The sequence below is a fragment of the Podarcis muralis genome, chromosome 4, assembly GCF_964188315.1.
Source record: "Podarcis muralis chromosome 4, rPodMur119.hap1.1, whole genome shotgun sequence".
NCBI classification, from domain to species: Eukaryota; Metazoa; Chordata; class Lepidosauria; order Squamata; family Lacertidae; genus Podarcis; species Podarcis muralis.
The window spans coordinates 76,693,397-76,716,014 of NC_135658.1; the positions used below are offsets into that span (position 1 = coordinate 76,693,397).

At 39.5% G+C, this 22,618-nt stretch overlaps 1 long non-coding RNA gene across 1 annotated transcript in view; it reads left to right on the forward strand.

Moving 5' to 3' along the window:
• The first annotated feature begins 4,433 nt into the window (after positions 1 to 4,433).
• The window catches only part of LOC114596409 (uncharacterized), a 46,098-nt gene continuing 27,913 nt past the window's right edge, over positions 4,434 to 22,618 (forward strand). The window contains exon 1 of the long non-coding RNA XR_003706519.2: positions 4,434 to 4,667. This is a non-coding gene — a long non-coding RNA (uncharacterized LOC114596409). The remainder of the gene's footprint in view (positions 4,668 to 22,618) is intronic.

Consider the following 22,618-nt stretch of genomic DNA (forward strand, 5'->3'; position numbering starts at 1 on the left):
CCAGGCCAATGAGAAGCCCAAATCCTGCAACGTTGGACATGTAAATCTTATAGGTAAACACTTCGATATTCATTGTTCATAGTGATAAAGTACCATTCTCTTCTGTGCATGTTGTTTTGTATCTGTGTTTCTGGGGCACACACACTTTTCTCTTTTGCGGCCATATTTATTTCTATCTTGCTGAGGTAATTAAATACAAGTAAGTGTAAATTGACATGGGCTGAAGTATATCCTAACTCCGTTAGCATTCAGGCATGATGACTGTGGAGTTTATTTTTATTTATTTTATTAAATTTCTATACAGCCATCCATCCAAGGATCACAGGGTGTTTTACAATATTAAAACACAAAAATAAATAGCATATTAACAAACAATAGCAATAACCCCCTCCCCAGTTGCTATCAGTTCACAGTCATTTTGAGACATCATGACTTCAGTGGCCCACCCCCTCATGTCCTCCTTAACTCTGGGAAGACAGAAGTACAGAGGAATCTCCCTGCCTGTGCATGAAAGACTTAAAAGCAGAGATGGGGGAGAAATTTGTTTCAGTTAGCATTTAAATTTGAATCTACCTAATTCACACTTTAAACAAAACAAAACAAAAATCACAAACTGATGTGGAGAACTGAATAATGGAAAAATGAAAAACTGGGAAAAACCAAGGGTGGTGCTCCACTAACTTTTACTCAAAGTAGACCCATTAAAATTATTGGATCTGACTCGGTCATATTCATTAATTTCATTGTGTCTGCTCAGAGTATCAGTTAGTGGAGTCCCATCCGAAAACTGAAAGAGGTTCATGAAGCTTGCAGTCTATGAAGGATAGGGAAGTGTGAAATGGCACAACCAAACCTTTGCTGTCATGTAAAATGGATCCTGAAAGAGAAGGGCATTTCTTCACAATAACCACCAACTAGGAATGGGGGAGAATATCTAATTCACACTTCCCCCAAACAATACACAGACTGAAACATATCTATCCTTCAAAATTTGCACATCTCTGATTTTTGTGACGCAGTTCTCCAACCAAGTTGTGTGTATGAAAATGCATATGTTAGTTTGTTTAATTAAAAAATGCAAACTAATGATGAACTGAAAACTGGGGGGGAAATATATGAGAAGCTGAAATTAAGAGACTTGACCATCTCTACCACCAACCCATAATCTTCCCCCTCAAATCCACAAAAAAAACCAGAGACTATTTTCAAAATAACTATGCACCAAACACGTGGTAACAGATCTTCTTCACAAGCCATTCTTCATAAATTCCACAAATTTTTTTCCTCAGCTGAGAAGGTCTGAGTTTCAGGTATGCAGCGCTGGGTCATCTGCAGGAAAGGAACCCTCAGTGAACTTTCCTGGAATAACCTCAAGCTGAGATGTAGAAGGGAAGCACAGAGTCGGCTCAAGCTATTAAATATATTCTAAAACCTTTAGAAGATGATTGAGAAGGAGATATGAATATTTCAGCGTTAACACCTTAAGTAACACTAATCGTTAGAATTAAAAAGGTCACGCCAGAAGAAAATTAATGCTCAAAAATAGGCCAGTGTGCCAATGACAATATGTTGCTTATTACTGAGTTTTTGTTGCTCTTGCTGCTGCCTTTTCCCCTGTGGTGAACAGCCAAGTCTCACGGTAATGTATCAGAATAGCACGGGAATGGAAATAGCAATCTAGAAAGGATCTCTGATCTGCAGGCGTCCACATGAGTGTAATTTTGAGGGATCATTGAACACAGTTCTGCCTCCCCCAGCCACATATAAGAGGGTACCTGAGCTCAAACTGGAAAAAGCAACAAATGCCGAGGAACTTGTAGGAAGCTACATTGGACTTAAGGCATTTGCGCAGCAGGACTGTGGCTGAGAGCACATCCTTTGAATTAGGCTCCAGCTTCAGTCCCTGGCATCATCCATTGAAAGTTTTAGCTCCCCAAAGGAACCCTCACCACAAAGGATTAAGCAGGCAAAGAAACAAATAGTGGAAAAAAAGTACTATATCTACAACGTAATGGATTAAGGAAAGAGAAACTGGGAAAGGAGAAAAAAAACATGTAGAAACAGGGGGTGATATGCAATGATATTATGCTTGGAGCAGACCCAGGGGGAACCAATGGCTGCTTTTTTGTATTGCTGTGTTTTGAGATTTTTATTGCTGTTTCTAACCGATTTCAGTGTTAATCAATTTGGGTTGTTTTTTAAGAAAAGCAACTAAACAACAACAACAACAACAACAGTGATGATGGCTACATTCTACTTCTCCAGTCTAAAGCAGTGTGCCTTTGCATACCAGTTGTTGTAAATCACAGTCCCTTGGTCTGATCCAGCAGGGCTCATTTTTGTCCTTGTGGACTTAAGGAAATTAAATCCATTTATTTCATGGGGTCTACTCTGAGTACGACTGAGCAGGATATAACTCGGGGAAGTGTGCAGTAGCTAAAAGTTAGAGAACATTTGTGTGATATTGTGCTGAAGCTGCCCTTGCTGGCAAATTGATCCAGAAGAAGTGACTTCTGAGCCCAGGTCAGGAATTCTACATTAGAATAATAATAATAAAAAATCTGTTGCAGCTGATGTTTTAGGTTTCAGGTGTTCTTGAAAAATTCAAGGATTTGAGGAAGGAAGACAGCACCTTCTCAGTAAAAGGCAGAGAATCTCAGAATCAGTGCCAGGGTCATGCCAGACCTATGAAGCCTCTTTCTTGTTGCATATCACAACTTCAATTCCACTATGTTTTGTTTCATTTATTTTTAGATTGGGGAATCTGCTGCACTCTTGCCTTGGAGTTTTCAAAGCATGTTCTACAAGCAACTGGCAAAACTGTGTGACCGCTCAACTCATATAGGGAACATAGCAAATAGGGATGCTTGATAAGTAAGGGGGAAGCAAACTTGGACTGTGAAGAGCTACCAGAATTCAAAAATATGAAAACATGCATGCAGAAGAATGTGTTAATCGTATTGCATATTTCACAAAACTATGTATTTTAACGAACTTATATGCAGACAGTTCGTAACAATCTGCTCTGTAGCAACAGAATTTGACTTGAAAACACAGACAGAAGAGAAAGATGGAAATCTGTCCACCCTTAATGGCAAACACATTTTACTGAAATTAAGTCCTAAGAGTTCAGATGAAGGCATGCTTGCAGCAAGCCCTCAAAACTTAAAGTGCAGTTGCCTCTTTTCCAAAATTGACAGTCCGACTGACTTATGAATTTGAGGCTTGTGTTTTGCAGGGCTTTTCCAATTTGGCTCTGTTTTTGTAGCTGTTTGGGAAATTTAAATAATTGTTCTGAGTAGCTAAGCAAGCTTTTTTTGGAGTACGGAACATTTTCAGCCGCCCCTAGAATTGCACCTTCCTCTTTCACCAAAGGGGTTGCCTTGCTGATCTGACACTGTGGACAGGTCTGGTATTAATTTCATATTGCTTGGAACAGATGGACATATAGTCCAAAAATGATTGGAAACAATCGTTGGTGGTGAAAGTGGATAGGTTCAAATCTGAATGCTTAAGACACTCCTTGCATGCATGAATTTTCTGTCCAAGCGAAGTTTTCAGAGCTCAGATTTCATTTGGAATTGTCTGGAAGCAAATGTCCACGATATGGGACACTGAAACACCTAGATTGTAATGCTAGATGCTGAAAGCTACCGTACTTTGATGCTGATAGATGCTGATAGCTACTTGATGTTAGGAATGATGCTTAGTCACTTAACTATCAAACAAGTGCTTGCGCCAGAGATATCTTTATTCCCATCTAGCACTGTCCCATGTCACATGAACATAGTTGCTATCTACTAAAATGCAACACGGCCTGGTATTTATGCAACCTGGAAACAACGCTGAATTGTCATTAACAGTGCATTTTTCCTCTGTGGAGCCACATTATTTAAAAGAGTTTAAGTGAGTTTGTGATTCTCTCCCCTGCCTTTCCAACCACTAAAAGAAAAAATAGATAATAGTTTGACTTTGTTTTATTCTATCAGTTTGGAGACAACAGCACTGTTACTTGTGAAAATTTAGCCACATTAGTCCAGTGACCAGGCCTTGACTTTTTATTTATTTATTTTAAGCATTGCAGCATAAATGCATATGCAAAATAAATGCATTCACAGTAAGGCCTCCTGGCATTTTCCTCTACGTTTTCTCAGGAGCTGTATGCTGTTACAGCCAGTGAGCTTTGGAGGGGGGAAATGGTCTTCTGTGTTGTTTTATAGTCCTCTTGCATTAGTCAGTTCTTCTAATAAATCAGATACAAGTTGTGACACGTTGCTAATTCGATCACTAATAACCTGCTCAAATTGCAAATCTATGTCAGCAGGTTGGTGTTGATTAAGTTGTAGTCCTCACTAACATATTGTTTTAAATGACTGATAATTTTTATTTGCTGCTGCGATAGGCTGCCTGGTCTATTCTCTCTCTCTCTCTCTCTCTCTCTCTCTCTCTCTCTCTCTCTTGTAAGCTTAGAAATTACACAAATGCCCCAGAGGTGGTCTGCTGTAGGCCTTTCATTTTCTGTGTTGTTGCAAATAGAGCCGGTAGCCACTAGAGGGGAGGAGACTGCTGGCTTTCCCCAAGCGTTTCCACCGTAGAGCATGAAGGTGAAGAAGCTGTCACAGAACCGGTTGCCCAAGAAAAAGCTTTTAAAAGATGGTGGGATGAAGGTTAGTACAGAAAAAAGGTGTTTTTTTCCTTAACGTGTGCAGTTATTCCTTTCTCTTAACATAGGATCTTTTAAAATATCTCCTAACCTAGTGAAGCAACATCTCCAGTCATGAAAAATGCTCTCTGCGAGAAAATGCTTTAAATATAGAAAGAGATATTTCAATGCGTCCATGTTTGTTTGTTTCTTCGCACATATAAAAGATTAAACTGAAGAGTTGCTTAACAGGCTGTAATGTTTGGAATTTGATAGGAAATGAGAACTCTTTCCCAACTGTTCAGTTATAGCCTCACTTCCCTTCGCCCAGAGGGGGGGGGGGAGAGTTTTGAAGCTGTGTAGAAGTAATAACTACTTCAGCCTGGTGAAAACTTCACTGCCTTTCTCAGGATCCTTATTAATCTTCTATCCTGTGATACACAAGACCTCTCTAATGCAGTACTCTTAATTTTGTCTTTGCCTCATGCTTATAGATAATTGATCGGCGGTTTGACCTTTTATGTGTTTATTTGTGAAAAAGAAGAATGCTATTCGTCGCATTGTTAAAGAGCTATAATGTAGAACTGTGGCTTGTTACATTTACTCTCCTGAGTGTAATTGCACTAAGATCATTCAGTTTCCATTTGGAAAGCCAGTGGCAATTACTGGAATACAATGTATCATGCATTTGCTCACTGGATATAAAACGTATATACTAATTCGCAATAAAATGTAACAGCTGTCAGTGCATTTTCTGCTCTGTTACTTCAATAAATTGGAACTCTGACTAGAAAATGGGAATATTGCATTTTTACACACTCCGTAATGTGTTTGCTTTTTGCAAATACAATTTATTTTTTTCTTGGAATGAAGGGGGGGGGAAACCAAACACCCCACGTAGCTTTGTTATTACTGCTAGTGGATAAATATTCTTATATCAGAATGAATTACATATAGAATCTGTAAAGAAGTGATAATATTTCCTGTATTTTATTGCACCCTGTCTCCAGTAAACAATATGCACTTAACCCACTTCTGTCATATGTTAGGTTTATCTTGTTTATATTGTAGTGGCAGAGTGTGTCTGTATGGGGGGGGGGAGTTTATTTTACCATACTTTCACAGGTGTTGTGAATAGCTAGTTACCATTTATTACATGATGCCATTATGTGTGAGTGCACACTTAATAAGTACAATTCTTTAATGAAATAACATCATTGAGGACTTCTCTCTCAGTGTGTGTATATGTGTGTGTGTACATGCATTGCCACACATATATGTATATGCAAATCCTTCTGCAAGCTAGTTAACGAGAATTCTTGATACTCTAAAAAAAAAAAAAAGACTCTTGAGTTTTGTTTAAAATAAAATTCCTGCACATTTGTCTGATTTTGTTACTGGAGGTCAGACTTTTCACAGATAATTAGCCTTTTACACACTGTGAAATCAACCTGCATTGGTTTATTTGGCTAGACTCTTTGCTTCTGTTCTTTATTTCCCAGAAGGTTAACATGCTGAAAATCTAGCTGCAAGCTCAGAGTACTGTCTCTTTGTGTTGTTAATTATCCCGTTGCATAATTATTAATATCAGGAGCAGGAAGAGGAAACAAGTATACCAAATAGTCGTGAATGCTAGTGTTCTGGCAGGAAGCAAGCCTTGCATTAATAAAATGTGCCTCTGCCAATATCAGAGAAGATAGGGAGTGTTCCTTGTTAAGGATCATTTATTAACTGAGATCATCTTTTAGTTCGCCTTGGGGTAATGACTAATGTCAATGGCAAATTTCACAGTTGTCTAGAGAAATGAATTAAATTTGTAATAAAAAGCCCTTCGGCTTGTAGTACATGTTCATTTATTGGAGTAGTTGAACTAGGAGAACTGTAAGGCAACCGAGAACATCGGCTTAATTTTCCTTACATATAATAGTGACCTTTCGCTCTGTGTTGGGAAAAGTTGCCTATTATAGGCGGGTGAGTTAAATGAGAAGTTCTCTCAAATGCAAGATCAACTAAGTAACTGTGGTTACGTTAAACAACCCTTGAGCTTGAGAGATTTTTTTTTTTTTGGCAGAGACAAGATCCTCCTCTGTGTACATTTCTTCTCCTTTTTAAGCCTTTGCTGAGGTGGTTTTGAGATTTGGCCAGGCCTAGGAAGATCCCAGAGGCACGTAGGAAAAAGTTGCCAGTATTAATTAGCTATCCTTTGCCCTGTGGTATCTCCTTCTCTCTGTCTCTGTCTCTTTCTCTCATAGATTCTATGTTACAGCATAGCTGAGGGTTGAAACCTTTACTGCCTCACAATAATTTATACCAAAAGGCTATTTGATTGACTGGAAGCTTACTTCTGAGTAGACATGTATAGGAATGCATTGTAAATGAAGACATTACATTCATCCTGCGTAACAAGATTTAAGGTTGTGAGATTGTGAGTGATGCCTGACACACTTTCCTGGAATCACATGACTGCAAAAGGGAACTTAGACTTATCCTTTTAAGTACATATAGAAAATCTATTGATTCCCCCCCCCCCCCAAAAAAAAATGATAGGAAGGAATTTATTTGTAGGAATGTCAACCCTCAGAGAGACTATGGTCACAATGATTTGCTATGATCAAGATCCAAGCCATCTTTATATGTATTTTGGTAACTTTATAAAAAGCTTGAAAATACAATCCTAAGTATCACCTGAAGAATGTGAAGCACCAGTTGAGTCTATTAATTTATTTAACTCAAGTGACACGAAATAAAAGTGAATGGAAATTGGTAAGTGGTTTTTTTAAAAAAGAAAAATGCATTTCTATAATGCTACAGTGATGCAGAAAGATCATATTTATTATCTATGCAAGTATATTCATTGATTTCCCCCACCCCATCTTTCTATAATATCCAGATCATTTATGAAAGATGTTGGACCCCACTTGATTTTGCACTTTTCTGAAGACATGAAATAACATTAGTTTTTCCACTTTTAATGAGACCCAAAAGAGTCTCAAGTTTTGCGCCCAGATTTCTTAAGCCAAAGATTAAATAAAGCAAAATAGGCTGCACAAAGAAGGAAGGGTTTGCACAGATAATGTCTACAAATAAATTGAATGTTTTGCTTACATTAAGTTGCAGTGACTTTTCTGCAAGGAATTGGTTTGCTGTGATCAAATCAGAAAGGGGTCAACTGATATAGATAGATAGATAGATAGATAGATAGATAGATAGATCGATAGATAGATAGATAGATAGATGATAGAGTCCATCTTGTGATTCATGTACTTACTAGATTTTCAAAAACAACTTTTAAAATGAATGTTAATGGTTTTCTTGCAGACCTAACGGTTTACAGAAGACTAATCTTTCACAGGATAAAGTTCATTGTTAACATAACTTACCTTTAAAAGAAAACACAAGGAGAATTTTACTTTTCTGAATCATTGGGGGGACTTTTAGAATTGAGCACCTGAAGAGAAATAGGCTCGTGTGTTTAAAAAGAACAGAAAATATTTGGTGTTATGAAAGGGTCATATATCTATACCTTTATGAGACTTGGCAACAGTCTCACAGGAAAAAAGAAAACATATTCGGATGCCAACCTGGGTATGCTTACAGAGCAATAATTTCCAGTGGCCTCAACAGGATGTACCTGCATGTCATTCCTTAAGCTTAGAGGGTCACTGCATTATAAGCCTCTAAAACGAAACCCAAACTGGATTAATGGTCCACATGATCATTAATATTTAATTCAAAAATTTCTTCTCATGTATTCCATGTTTGACTAACCAGAAATGCATTCTGAGTACTTCCCCTCCCCCATTCTTTCCAGAATGGAAATCCCATACGCTCTCCTTTCAGAATGAATTCTCATAAAATTTCCATCCTCAGCAGTGGTGAATTTACTACACTTGAGACTCACATCCTTGTGTTGCCTAAAACAGAGGATGCTCTTAAAAATATATATGAGATTATGTAGTTTTTACAATATTGCCCAATTTTGCAAAACAAAAAAAACCAAAATCCATCACAGCATCATTCACTGAAAATAAATCTTTTGTTCTTTCTGGATTTTAAAATAAGCCTCCATATGTGTCTTCAAGAATATACGTCAGTATGTCTGACAGGGATGTGAGCTTTTTCGTTTACTTTTTTAACACATACAGCCAATGCTTCCTTTCCCCAACTCTCTCTGGTAGTTGTGTATCTGTTCCACTGACCCTAAACACGTTTGTGTCTGGATCCTGTTTGTCTAAATAAACTTATTTCCTGGCGTATAGTTTTTAGCCTTAGAGCCCTCTTCTTTTTTCTTCTTTTTTGCAAGCCCTGAAATGCTTTATTTGAGAGGGTGGAGGGGGAAAATAAAGCTGGCAAATGCATTTGATCGACATGCATGTGGCACACAATTAATATTAATTTTATGGCATGCAGAAGGCATAATCAAGAGGCTATAAGCATGCTGAGACTTCTTGCAGTACAAGACCAGTAATCTGGTGAAGTTCTTAGTTCTGTTACATCATCTTAAATTCAGTGCAAGTTGTGAGTAGTGGTACCTAACACCTGTCATTCATCTGTTTATCTGAGTCATATATCGATTTTGCTGATAGCAGTTTTGAGCGATGCCATAGTGCAGTCCTCAGAAAATGTTGAGTTCATATTTTATTTCAGCCGGTGTAACTCTATTCCTTTTTGGCATCAATGGAAAAAAATTATATTGATTTCAAACAAGCAAGAATCTGAGTTGCAGCTCTTTTGTATTATGGAATGGTAGATATCATTTAAGGGATCTCAAGAACCTGGAAGACCATTAGGCAGACACTGAGTCTAAGTGGGCCCGTTAGATCATCGTTTTCTCCTCTCGATCTGGGTGAAATTGTAACTGACAGCGTAGACTTGAATACTTTGTCCTTTCCAATTTTTACTGTCATTTGTTGATGTCTGAAAAATCTGGCCATGAAAGCAAAATTGGTCATTTGTATTGTGGCAACACCATGGTCAAAATGAGCTTCCACCTCTCCTCCATCTCCCAATTTTCACACACTTTTATAGATAAAAATGCCATGCACCTTGTGTGAAAATTGCTCATTTTTCGGAACATTTCCCATAAAGAATCCATATGTACAGTATCAAGCCATGAATGAAAGCAAAGTGGGTGGAGCTGTCCCAAATGATCCTCTCCCTCCATCCCTCCACACACACACACACACACACACACACACACACACACCCATGCTGGTATACAATTCCCATTTATTCAGAGAGAGGCAGTTTTAGAAATGTTTTGAAAAATGCAGATGTGCAATGCATTCTTAATAGGAACAGGAATAGAGTTTGCACTCCCCTTTTAACCACTCTCTCACCTCGGCCCTTTTCAGCATGTAACCTTATTCTCTGTGGTATTACTTGGATGGAAACCAATTAGGGAACTGCTCAGACAATATAAATGCATACAGATTAGTACAGATTGAACAGTACCATTGCCAACTAATCATACAGTATATAAAGCCTTAAACAATATAGATATTAGGGAGTGATGGGGAACCGGATTTATATTGTCAGAAAACTGAGCACAAAAATGCAAGCTGTACAAACTATTTATTTAAGTAATAAATAAAGTATGGGTCTGTTTTCCTTGTTTGCTCTGTGGCAATCTTCCCATAAGTAACCAACTTTGCATTCTGCATTGCTTAATATTTCTACAGCTATTTTTCTCTGCCTTTTTTGTGTGTGGTGGGGAATCACTTTTGTTCTTTTTTTAAAAGTGCCTGTCTATTTTTTGATTCAGACATTATGTTTCTGGCATGGTATGTTGGTGTTGGAGTGTGTGTGTGTGTGGTTGCATTCCCTGTCTATCATTGCCAAAATGTTACCAGATGTGGTCTTCTTCCGTGTCCAAATCCTACTACTGATGTGGGCTTTCATTCTCATATCGTACTGACATGTTGTAACTGTCATATGTTTGGTGTTGTGGCAAGAAAAGAAACATTTTATGGCTTATGTGGTCTTCCAAGGTGTTACTGAGTCTGGTAAGAGTGGCATGCCCTGTGTATTTTTCTAAATCGCTTTTTGTGTGTGCAATTGACTAAAAGTCGGTTATGATGCATTTTTTCAGCAGGAGTCTGAAGTTGTTTTGGTGGGGAAGCAAACACATGCATGCATGAGCATTGCAGGTAGCTCTTTCTATATGCATGCAACAACACTGGATCAAAATAATACATACTTGTAAGCTCCTAGCACCATGGGGCAGTTTGCAAACAAACCATATGATGGCACCTCTTTGGTCTTTTCCATCCCCACGTTTCATCCACTTCACATCAGTGACTGTATGTATGTCTCCCCATGTTTTAGCATTATTTTCCTTGTTGAATGATACCCAGCACATTCCAGATCTGTTGTCCGTCTGAATCCAGTCTGAGGAAATGGAGTCCTTGGAGCAGATTCCTTTGGACTCTGGCACCATTGGGGGCATTGCAGTGCTCCTGCTTCCGGAATCTCCTAGTTAACATGAAAGACCCTGGACCATGGGAGAAGATTCTCATTTGTCTTTCTGGGGCACCTTTCCTTTGCCCCATACCACCACCAGCTCTCTAGAAACTGGGGTAATGGCTGGTGCTGGAAAGAGAAGCATGAGCTCTTCTCACACTGCCCATGGCTTCCCACATCCTAGAATCATAGAGTTGGAATAGACCATCAACAGAGTGCATCAGCAAAAAGAGGATAAAAGAAGGCAGAAATTTAATTTATATAGATGTGCCCAGAGGTGGGAAGAAGAAAGAGTCCCTGCCAGAGAGGAATGGCAAACTAAGCTGATGGGCTATGCCGAAATGGCAAAGCTGACTGGAAAGCTCAGGAACCAGGGGGACAAAAACTTTAAAAAAGAATGGGGGGAAATTATAATTTACTTAGGAGACCACTGTAAGCAGATGAAAACATTAGCACGATTTTCATATAACTTGTAATGTAACAGGTATTGTGGATAATGTGGATGAATACAAAATATAGATTAGGAAATAATCTGTAGCTGAAAATGTTCACATGGAAGGGATGGGGAGAAGTCACGAGATTCAGAGAAATCTCTTTATACAGATATGCATTTGGCACTGTTATAAATTCATTTTTGTAAAATCAAATAAAAATAAATTTAGAAAATTATATAGATGAGTGGACATATAGGGAGATGCAAATTTCTACATAATTGACTACAAGCTAAGTAGGAATGCAGTGCATCTCATTCAAATGGGTGAAGACCTGGCTTTGAGGTGACCTGGGGGTCTGCTCTGTCTGCTGCCCAAGTGCTGTTGATGGTCACTTTCTCCCTTCTTGTAGTTCCTTTTGATTAAACCAGACTTGGACTGGACAGCCCTTGAAACAGAGGGCACCTTCAAACAGAGAACTGTCCTTTGTAAAATGATATGACCTTTCTGAAACAAGACCTCCCTAGTCTAGCAGTATGGGAAGTTGTGATGCTGTACCAGGTTCTGATGCCATTGGGGTATAATGCAGGAATGGGTGGAAGACTCTTCACATATTGAGAGAGCATCTGCTTTGCATGCAGATAGATGTTCTCCGGTTCAATCTCCAGCATCTCCACACAGAACTGGGAATGTCTCGTACCTGCCAGCTGGTGTCAACAGTCCTGCGCCAGAGGGACTAATTTTTTTTATTATTCAGTATAAGGCAGCTTTCAATTTTCCGGAAGGACATTGCAGCCCACATTGCTTAGCTGTGGCGCGGAGACCTGTACCACAAGGAGTGGTGCCATCACATCCATCTTTCCCAGTAACCAAGGGTTGGGCACAGTTTGGGGAGCTGAAAGCCCAAGGCACAAGCTCCTGATTCCAAGTAGCAACTCAACATGATCAGGGCACCTAAACGACCATGCACCGTTACTGTGCAGAGCCCCTATGCATCAGCAGGAGCTCATGTATTGAACCATCTGCTCAAAGAACAGCACACAATGCATAGTTGTTGCTGTTTCTAAGTGACTTCTGGGGTAGGGCTAAAAGGACAGTCCCACTCCCATATCCTCCAACATTTATCTGATGAAAATAGTGAAGCCCCATTCCATAATGATAATTTTACTGTTTATACCCCGCACATCTTACTGGGTTGCCCTAGCCTCTCAGGGCAGCTTCCAACATATATAAAAAACATAATAAAACATTAAACATTATATTTAAAAAAACACTTCCCTATACAGGATTCCCCTCAGATGGCTTGGGGGTTAGATAATGCAGTACCATCCAACATTTCTCCAGTGAAATTAGGGACATCCTAAGGAAAATTGGGCACTCCTGAATGAAATCAGAAACCGGTACGGCTTCTCTAAATCAGGGATGTCCCTGGAAAATAGGGACACTTGGAGGGTCTGTGACTCTTTCATTTACATGCTTATGCCTTACATGTGAGTAGCATGTGAATTTGGTATGCACTATTTATACTTTCAGATAATCTGAATAATAATTTAAATGATGTAAGCTTCCTGGTAGCAGACGACCAGGGAAGTGGGCATTTTCACTTCTTAAATAAGTGTCATATTTAGAAGGGGTGGGGGACAAGCTGTGTCCCATTTACTCTGCAGTGTGATTCCACTGCTGGTGAGCTGTATTCCCTATCTCTCCTGTATTTGGCCTGTTGTTTCTTATGAAATATGACATTTTGGTGCATTTTCCCCATACCAGCTTCGATCCAATTTGAGAAGGAGAATGATTTAGCTACATTTTAAGAAGTAATATATATATACAACCACTGTTTCCTTCTCTCTTTTAACAAAACATATTTGTTTTGGTTTATAAAGAAATTAGGTGCTCCTTTTTCGAATATTGGTGACCGCTTTAACCAACAGGGTGTTCTTGTTGTTTTGTGCACATTCAACACAGGATGCATCAAATTCTTCTAAGTGTGTGGCAGAAAGATAACCAGAGTAGATAGAGGTGAACTTTCTTTTCACAAGTGGCAAATTAGCAGAGTCTGCACGTATTCCTATGGTAAACTGCTTCTCCGTAATTTCTGGCCAAGTTTGTAAGGAGGATTTTCTATGCATCAAGTTCAGATGTGTGGTGAAAAGAAGTGTGGGGGGGGGGGAGTCCCATGTATCTGTGAGACAGAGGCCTACAAAGTGGACTGTTCTCATACTTTTCGCTGCTTCAGGAATAGCCGGAACATGTAAAGCAAGGATTCAGGGATGATCATGGACCGATTGAAAGAGCAGAGGGATATTAAGCCTTCACCTACTAATGCAACTGAAAAGGGGCACCTGAAGGCTACCTGTTGCTCTCCTTCTGTTTCTGGCTTGCATTCACATCTTTATTTTTTAATTTTGAAAGCAATACATTTCTCCTGCAGTGGCTACAGCCTTATTTCCACGCAGGCTTGGAGATATTTCTGTAGGAAAAACTGCAAGCCACCTTCAAATGGAGGCTATCATGTAGCAGCAAGCGCTGAGCATTATAATTAGTGCACAGGCCTGCATGAGAAAATAACTGCAGTAGAGAGTTTCCTGTTGCATTACATTTGATAGGAGTGAACGCCTCAGATGGGATATTAACAATATGACATCTCTTTAGATTTGATAGGACCATGGTTTCTTTCTTTTTTTTAGCTATTTATTTTACTTGGCTGTGCATTCTGCTTCATATTATTTCATATCTGCATATTAAAAGAGTCACAATTTGGAGGGATGGGGGGAGATAAGCTTTGGTCATGTCTCCCTTGCCTTCATTAAATTTGCTTTCAAATAATATTTTGGGCTGATTTGGGGAGGCTTTGGTTAAGCTGCCAGAGGGCTGTGGTTTAATATTTATGATGTTCTTAACTGTTTAATTGGATCTTAACTTCCATTTTAATGGGCTGTAGTAATTGTTTTTAATCTACTGTTACCCACCGTGAGCCTTCCACATGGGGTGTGGGCTATAAATTTTAAAGGAATGCTATTGTTCTTTTCCCTTTTCAAAAATAAAAACACCATAAGAAAACATGGCAAAAGCTTGAAAGCCCATAAGGAACTTGCAGCTTTATTCATAGCCAGTCACCATTAATATTTCAGAATTATTCAAGTAATATCTCAGTTTCCTCATTCCAGTGCCAAATTCTTCATTGTTTCATAAACGAGGCGCAAGGTTTGAAATAGGAAGTACTTACTTTTAAAGGCTTATATTATACTTCTGAAAAATAATTTTCTATTAGCTACTCATACCTCCAGTTAAAAGGATTTTAAAAATGAACTCATATATTTAAAAGTTTCAAATTTTGATGGCTGTGTGTCAGTGCAGTTCTTTAACTTCAAAGCCCAACAGCTATATTCTTTTAAGTTAGAAAGTATTAGTTTGTTTTTTTCTGGGTTGTTTTTTTTTTGTTTTTTTTTTGAAAATTGTATTTCAATTCAACCAAAGTAGAAGATGTGAACAAAACAAGATGAGTTATAGCATGGAGAAAATCTCTGTCATCTATGAAAACAACAACAGCAAACTACTCTTGTAGCAGTGTTTTTGAGAGAGAGAGAAATGAAAATTGTTTACTACAGCATTCAGGAAGAGGCTGATTACAGACTATGTGCTACTTTGGAGTCTTTTAAACTCCTGCTTCAAAAAAGAAAGGAGGGATAAGTAACTTGTAATGTTACATTTATATTACTTTTTTGTTTTACTTTAATTATATTTTGCTAGAGAGGGAGATTGATGCCTGTAGTCTGTTGGGGAGGAATAAGCCGCAGAAAAATCCACAATACCTACTAGATACTGTTGGCCATTTTTTTACATGACAAAAAACACTTAACTTGAAGAAGTTACATAGTGGAATTCTGGTCAGTGCCGAGTAATGCTTGTCTTGACTTTCTGTGGTAAAAATCAACAATTTGTGGAATTCTAAATATTTAGCTCTATGTGCAGGCTGTAGGATGGGCTTTATTAATACATCACCTGCAACTCCTATGACACATCTAACACCACTCTAAGGGGTACCAAAGTCCCTGGAGTGGTTTTTGAGGGAAACTGTGGCTGAAACTGCAGAGAAATTCTGTGACCTGACCCATGTGTGACCCAATTCACTTTCCTCATGATGGGGAATCTTTGAATCAAGGCTATTATTTTTGGTTAATCTATTGGGGATGTTTAGGTAGAGGAAATAAACTGATAATGTAATCATGTTATCTAATCTATATAAAAGAGCTGGCAGAGTATTTATATATTTAAAAGTTTCAACCCGGACACTGAGGTCCAGCTCTGAGGGCCTTCTGGCAGTTCCCTCACTGTGAGAAGCAAAATTACAGGGAATCAGGCAGAGGGCCTTCTCAGTAGTGGTGCCCGCCCTGTGGAACACCCTCCCATCAGTTGTCAAAGAAATAAACAACTATCTTACATTTAGAAGACACCTGAAGTTTTTAGGGGAGTTTTTAATGGCTGATGTTTTAATGTATTTTTAATCTTTTGTTGGAAGCTGCCCAGAGTGGCTAGGGAAACCTAGCCAAATGGGTGGGGTATAAATAATAAATTATGATGTTGATGATTCTTAAAGTCCAGTGATCCTTTGGCTCGTTTTGAACTTTAAATCCCTTTTTGGGACCCAAGAGTGGCCCTTTCATCTGGGCTGGTGAAACAGAAGCTCTGTGTCATAGTATAGCATTATACAGGGAACTACAGAAGGCTTGTGTACATAGAATTTAGAAATAGAGATGCATACCCTCCAACATTTCTCCAATGATAATAGGGACCTCCTATTCCATAATAGTAATCATTTTATTATTTATACCCCACCCATCTCACTGGGTTGCCCTAGCCATATATGTTGGTGTCTTCCAACATATATAAAAGCATAATAAAGCATTAAATTTTTTAAAAAACTTCCCTATACAGGGTTGCCTTCAGATGCCTTCTAAAAGTTGTATAGTTGCTTTTCTCCTTGGCTCAGGGGTCGCATAACTCCATACCCTGCAATATTTTTCCAATGAAAATTTACAGCTTCTGCTAATCTGAGACTATCCCTGGAGACAGGGGAGCCAATTGGCTCCAAGCTATGGATGCCCCTTTATGTGACATTATGACATCACGTTGCGACATGATATCATGCACACCGCCTGGCCTCTGAACCTGACATCCAGTGCCTCGGACAACATCTCTGAAGTCTCGTGAAGCCTCGGATATGACTTCCAGTGCTTCCCAAGGCACCGAATGTTTTGTTGGGGGCCTGCAGTGTGGGTGCTGAGCACCCACAACAATTTTTTTGTGGGTGCTCTGCACCCAGAACCCCCTATAGTTGGTGCCCCTGCCTGGGAAATAGGGACACTTGGAGGGTCTGCAGAAGCAAACATCAAATTTTGGTTTCAAAACCTAATGTTAACTCTAGAAATTTCTCAACAGTTGTGGAAACTCTAATAACAGCAGCAAAGCAAAATATTGTATTTTTAATTGCCCTTACACTGTACTGATGTGCCAGCCTAAATAAAATGGCTTGACAAGGCCAAGGTCAATGCAGGCTACCAGACCCTTTTGCGGGGCTTGCTATGTTAAATGACAACCCCCTTGTTTCTGCCATTCAATGCAGAAAGTAAAAGCATCAAGAGTACCAAGAATCTGCTGATGTGGCTGGCAGACTGGGTTGCTCTGGTGGTTCACAGATCTTTCTAAGATGCCTTTTAAGCTTAAACCTATGCAGGTCTATTTCAGTTCAGTGGGGCAATGTGTATAGGATTGCAGTGTCCATCATGTTGTTTTCACTGGTGAATGCAACTAAATAGTCCATTCAAGAAAATGTTCGTCCCCAAAATGCTTTCCTTCCTGCCGAAGATGAAAAACTATTCAACAGATTTTAGCATTCCTTTTCATGTATTACTATGAGGGGGGAAGAATACCTGCCGCTTCTGGGGTGACCTAGGACCCTCGTAACTATGGGACCACCTCTCCTGGTATGTCCCACGGAGGACCTTACGGTCTTCAAACAAAAACATCTTGGAGGCCCTGGGCCACAGGGCGGTTAGGCTGGCCTCAACCAGAGCCAGAGCTTTTTCGGCAGTGGCCCCAATCTGGTGAAACGCTCTGTCACAAGAGACTAGGGCCCTGCGGGACTTGACATCTTCCCGCAGGGCCTGCAAGACAGAGCTGTTCCACCAGGCCTTTGGCCAAGGTACAGTCTGACCCCGTCCTTTGGTAATCCTCACAGAACTCTAGCCCAATGGTTGCCATTAATTTGATTTTGAATTGATTTTAAAATGAATTGATTTTAGAATGCTGTGTTACTTTTATTGTTGTTAGCCACTCTGAGCCTGGCTTTGGCTGGGGAGGGCAGGATATAAATATTATTATTATTATTATTATTATTATTATTATTATTATTAACAGAGGTTTGTACCACCCCTCTGCTAATATGTACTGGAAGAGAAGAAAATATATAATATATTTCAATATGTGAAAGGTTTTAATAAATCAAGATTTATTAAATCAAGATTTATTCTGACTTCTTTCTGGTGCTGAACATTCACGTATGTAAAGCCAGACTCTAGCACCTCACCATAGCTCTTGGCATTGAAACCAGCAGTGGCACATGAGACAGGGCAGCACAGCAGTGACTTCTGCTCTGTGGCAGGGCTGTGTTTGCTGTGATGATGTGAGGTGGCAGTGAGGTTGTTGGAGCCTTAGGGTTGGTCCAGTAGTGTCTTACAAGTGCATGGGTGGGTGTGCACTTGTGAAATGACGACACAGTCAACTCAGATTCCTCTGACCTCATTGCCACCTTGCCCCATCCCTATCTGCCACTGCACTCTCTCACATGCCACTGTTGATTAAAACCCAATGAGAGCATTTATAATTTGCTCATCTTTTATGTGAGGCACAATGTGATTGTGCAAGGGCATTTGTGCTATGCATCTTAGAGCAGAGAGCACAAGGGGTTGATGTGAGCATCCAAATGGGTTCTGAAGCTGCAGATGGAAACCATAGGGGACTCTACTGGAAGTACTTATTGAAGAAGAGACTATTCCTCTAATTGTGGGAGTGGAATGTACAACTAGCTTGCTATGGCTAAAATGTTTCTGTATTTGTAGTATCTGTCTGAGCCCTGCAATTGCTATGGTTTTCAAGACAGCCAGAGTATAACGCTGCAATGTTTATATAGACAAGACCTCAAAAACATTTTGGCTAATATATCTGAACTAACCCAACTAGGGATGGTTAAATCTGTCAATTCGGGTTTCCACATAGGTTTGCAAAAGAAAACCTCAAGAAAAATCACAATTTTGCATGCAATTTTGCCTGCTGTGGTGTATTTCTACATTTTATTGTCCTCTAGTTTTATACATGCTTTCCTCTAATGTGCTTGGAGAACTGTATCATAAATTCAGAAAAGTGCAATTTTTGAAGGACTGCTGTATTTTCATTTTGCGAGCTAGGTAGCATTGCATGAAAATGTGAACTGGACAAAATTATTCCCCAAACCCTAATTAGATCTTAACTGTACATATTAGTTTAGGGCATGGTGGACAGAATCTAGGGTAGTGCTTGTAGTTTGTTCATTTTTCTAGAGCCCTCAGGTCCACCAACCAGAGCCAAGTGCTAAATTGTGATTCAGCCAAGTGGACTTCCATTAAGAATTAAGGAACAGGGTTCACATATCCTTTCATACAAAAATTCCTCCCCCCCCCCCATTTTTTTTTTTTTTTTAGTAACTACATTTAGGGTGAGAAGGAAAGCCTTTTTAGTTGCTGCTATTGTTAGACACTAAGAATCAGGGGAACTTTGCCAATCTACAGTAAATCCTCCAGAGATCTATTAGCAGATCACAGTCTGTCTTCTGCACACCACCAGAAATGGCTTGCTAGGAGAAGCAGAGCTGTGTTTGCATCCCAGCAGATGGGTTGTTATTGCCTACTTAGAGGAGGAAGAAGAAGGGTGAGGTGGTGGGGAGGTTGGCATGGTGCAAACACACTGGCGGAGCCAATCTGGCACTACTGCCAATGTATTTTGCACCGCACCATTCTTCCTGCTACCTCATGTTATCTCTCCCTCCCAGTAAACAACAGCAACCCATCTTCCAAAGGCTAGCATAGTGACTCCAACCCACCTAGTGAGCTGATTCTGGTGCAGGATGTATTTCTTACACATTTTGCATGGTTGTTGATCAGCTTTGCAAAGAAAAGCACCTTTTATTATTACTGAAACACAGGCACCACTCATTAGGTTAGCTTATTTTGAAGCAAAAAGGCAATTAGATCTAAGGTTACCAATTAATTTAAAGTACTCGCTTAATAATTGTAAGGCAAATGTATTTCTAAGCCAGTAAATTCCAAGTCATGATGTTATGCGTAACCTTAACTCTGACCTTGAGTGATAACTCCTTCTTTCATTCATGCCCATGTAAATCAGGGCTAACTCCGTTAAACTGTCAAAATGATGTGAATGGAGATTCACCCCTACACCTTGAGTGTTGCATGCATGCTCCAATCATTTTAGAGAAGTTTCATATCCTTGACAGCAAATGAGGAAGTAGTATGTTCTAAACATCTGCTTCAGTATATTTCATAGACTACGGTATTTTGACATCTGTGTCTAATTTTGTAGCAAAGACAAGGTAAATTTGCATGTTGCATGTTTGGAAAAGAATGCATGCTAGATAGTACTATGGGTCAGGAAAACAATCTGTATTGAAGAGCACATTTTTGGCATGCATTCTGAGAGAGAGAGAGAGAGAGAGAGAGAGAGAGAGAGAGAGAGAGAGAGAACATATATGTTTTTGGAAACATTGTTTAATTTTGCAAAACTTGATTATCTGGTAAACAGAAGCAATGTTGCAAATGGCAACCCAAGAGACTTGTGTATTTAGTTTTAGAGACAAATTAAAAGCAAATGTTAACACCAATAAATGCCTTGAAAAAGGAAGGTGTAGCAACATTGAAACTGAACATATGACAGTATAGCACAGAGTTGAAGTTCAGACACAGATTTTTTAAAAAGCTTTTCTCTTTTTGCGTGTTTGTAGTCTATCATCAGCATCATATTTATATTCCACCTTCTCCCCTCACAGGGACTTAAGGCGGCTTACAGATAAAATAGAAATAGCTAAAACCACCGGGGTGGGGGGTGGGACACAATCATTAAAATAAATATATATTAAACATTCTTCTCTCCTAAATGATGAAATTATCCACTAATAAGGTATTTTAATTCTGGGGTGAAGATCCTTAGCAACTATTGTGTGGACCCAACTGAATTTCATCATGAAAATAACAAGCTGGGATTTCGTTTTAATCGGATTCTTCCTTTCTTTTCACACTGCAATTCTAAACATGCCTGCCTGAGAGCAAGTCCCAATGAAATCAATAGAACTTACTTCTGAGTAGACATGATTTTTTTTGGTTTAATTTCTATCCATTATTGATATCTTGAATTGACATTAGAAATCAGAGATGAGAATTTTTATCAGGCTTTTGGTTTTTCTTTTTAGATACTGAATTTTTTTCTATGTAGCAACAATAATGACCTCAGGAATTTTGTTATATGTGTGCACCAAATGTTATTACAAGCAAAATGGAAAGAAGAAATATGGGGATAGGACTGGAATCTAGTATTCCAATGAACCATTTTTGTATAGGAACAAGAGACTATTGCCAACATTCACTATTAAAAGCAATACTTTGGTTTTGATATTTAGAAAATGTTCTGATCCCTGTCAAGTTATAGTAGAACCCTGCCTCCCACACTTTCCCCATCAGATTACATTTCACTTCCTTTTAGATCATATCCCATCCATGTAGTGAAATGTATCATATTTCTATCTTTGATCCCAACATGCCGTTTTAAAGCACACACTAGTACTTTCAAAACCATTATAAAAGGGTCATCTCCTCCATAAAGAGACTGACCGAGAGAAGACAAAGCTGCTTGCAGAAGTAAAGGAAGATCAAGAAATAGGTCTGTGACAATGGCTTCTTTCAACCAAGCCACCAAACAGGGTTTAGATGATGAGCAGCTTGCACCTGCCGGCAACCTCTTTCCCTTCCCTCTTCAACGGTTTGTGATCCTAGTATGTGGGCAAGCTATGGTTTGCTTAAACCCTGGAAGTACTGTAATTAGTTAAGCTGTTTGAGAGGTAGAGACAAGGGGAAGTACAGAACATGTCCCCTAGCCTCCAGACCATGGTATGGAGGATCTTCTGAACAGAGCCACTATCTTTTGGTAGACTGAAAGCGGTATAACAATGCCTTTGTTGTCCTTGGTAAACATATTTTCATTCCCATTTCTATTGTGGCCACAGTAGAAACAGGTTTTGTAATGTGGAAAGCTTCTTTGGCTAGAGACCAGAGAGGAACAGCTGAAGAACTATTGCCTTCCATTATTTGTTGAAGTCTTCTCCTTCTATCACGCCCATAATATATATGTAGAGGCACAATAAAGATCTGTGCTGGGGAGTCGCATTATATCATATTTGACTATCTCTGTATTGTAGGGCAATGGACCAGATCCAGCTGAATCCTGGATCCCGAACCAAACTGGGCTAACTTGGGTGACTCTGAGATTTGCCTGGATTGGATTGAGGCACATTGGATCAGGTCCACCTAGAGCAATCTGGGGCCTTTCAAAAGGTGGGAGGGGGTGACCTGACAGCAAGGAAGAAGGGAAGAAGATCCTGTGTGTCTCACCTCCCCCCCCACCTTCTTGAACTAGGTTTGGGTCCGGATCTGGGTTGGGTTTACTCCTGGATCATCCTGAGTCAGATTGGAGCCACAAATAACTAGATCAGGCCCCTAATTTGGTCAGGGGCTCTGGACACAGCTCTACCATCTAATCTGCTATTGTCTACTCTGACTGATGGGCCTCAGAGGGCTTCATGCAGAGAATCTTTATCATCTACTGCTGCCTGAACCTTTCCCCTCACCATAGCTGGAGATGGCTGGGATTGCATCTAGAGATTTCTGTGGGAAACATGTATGACCCACCAGGGAGCCATGGTCTCTCTTCCAGGAGGGATTGCTTCTGTGCTACAACATGTGGTGAGGGGAGGTACTGAACCATT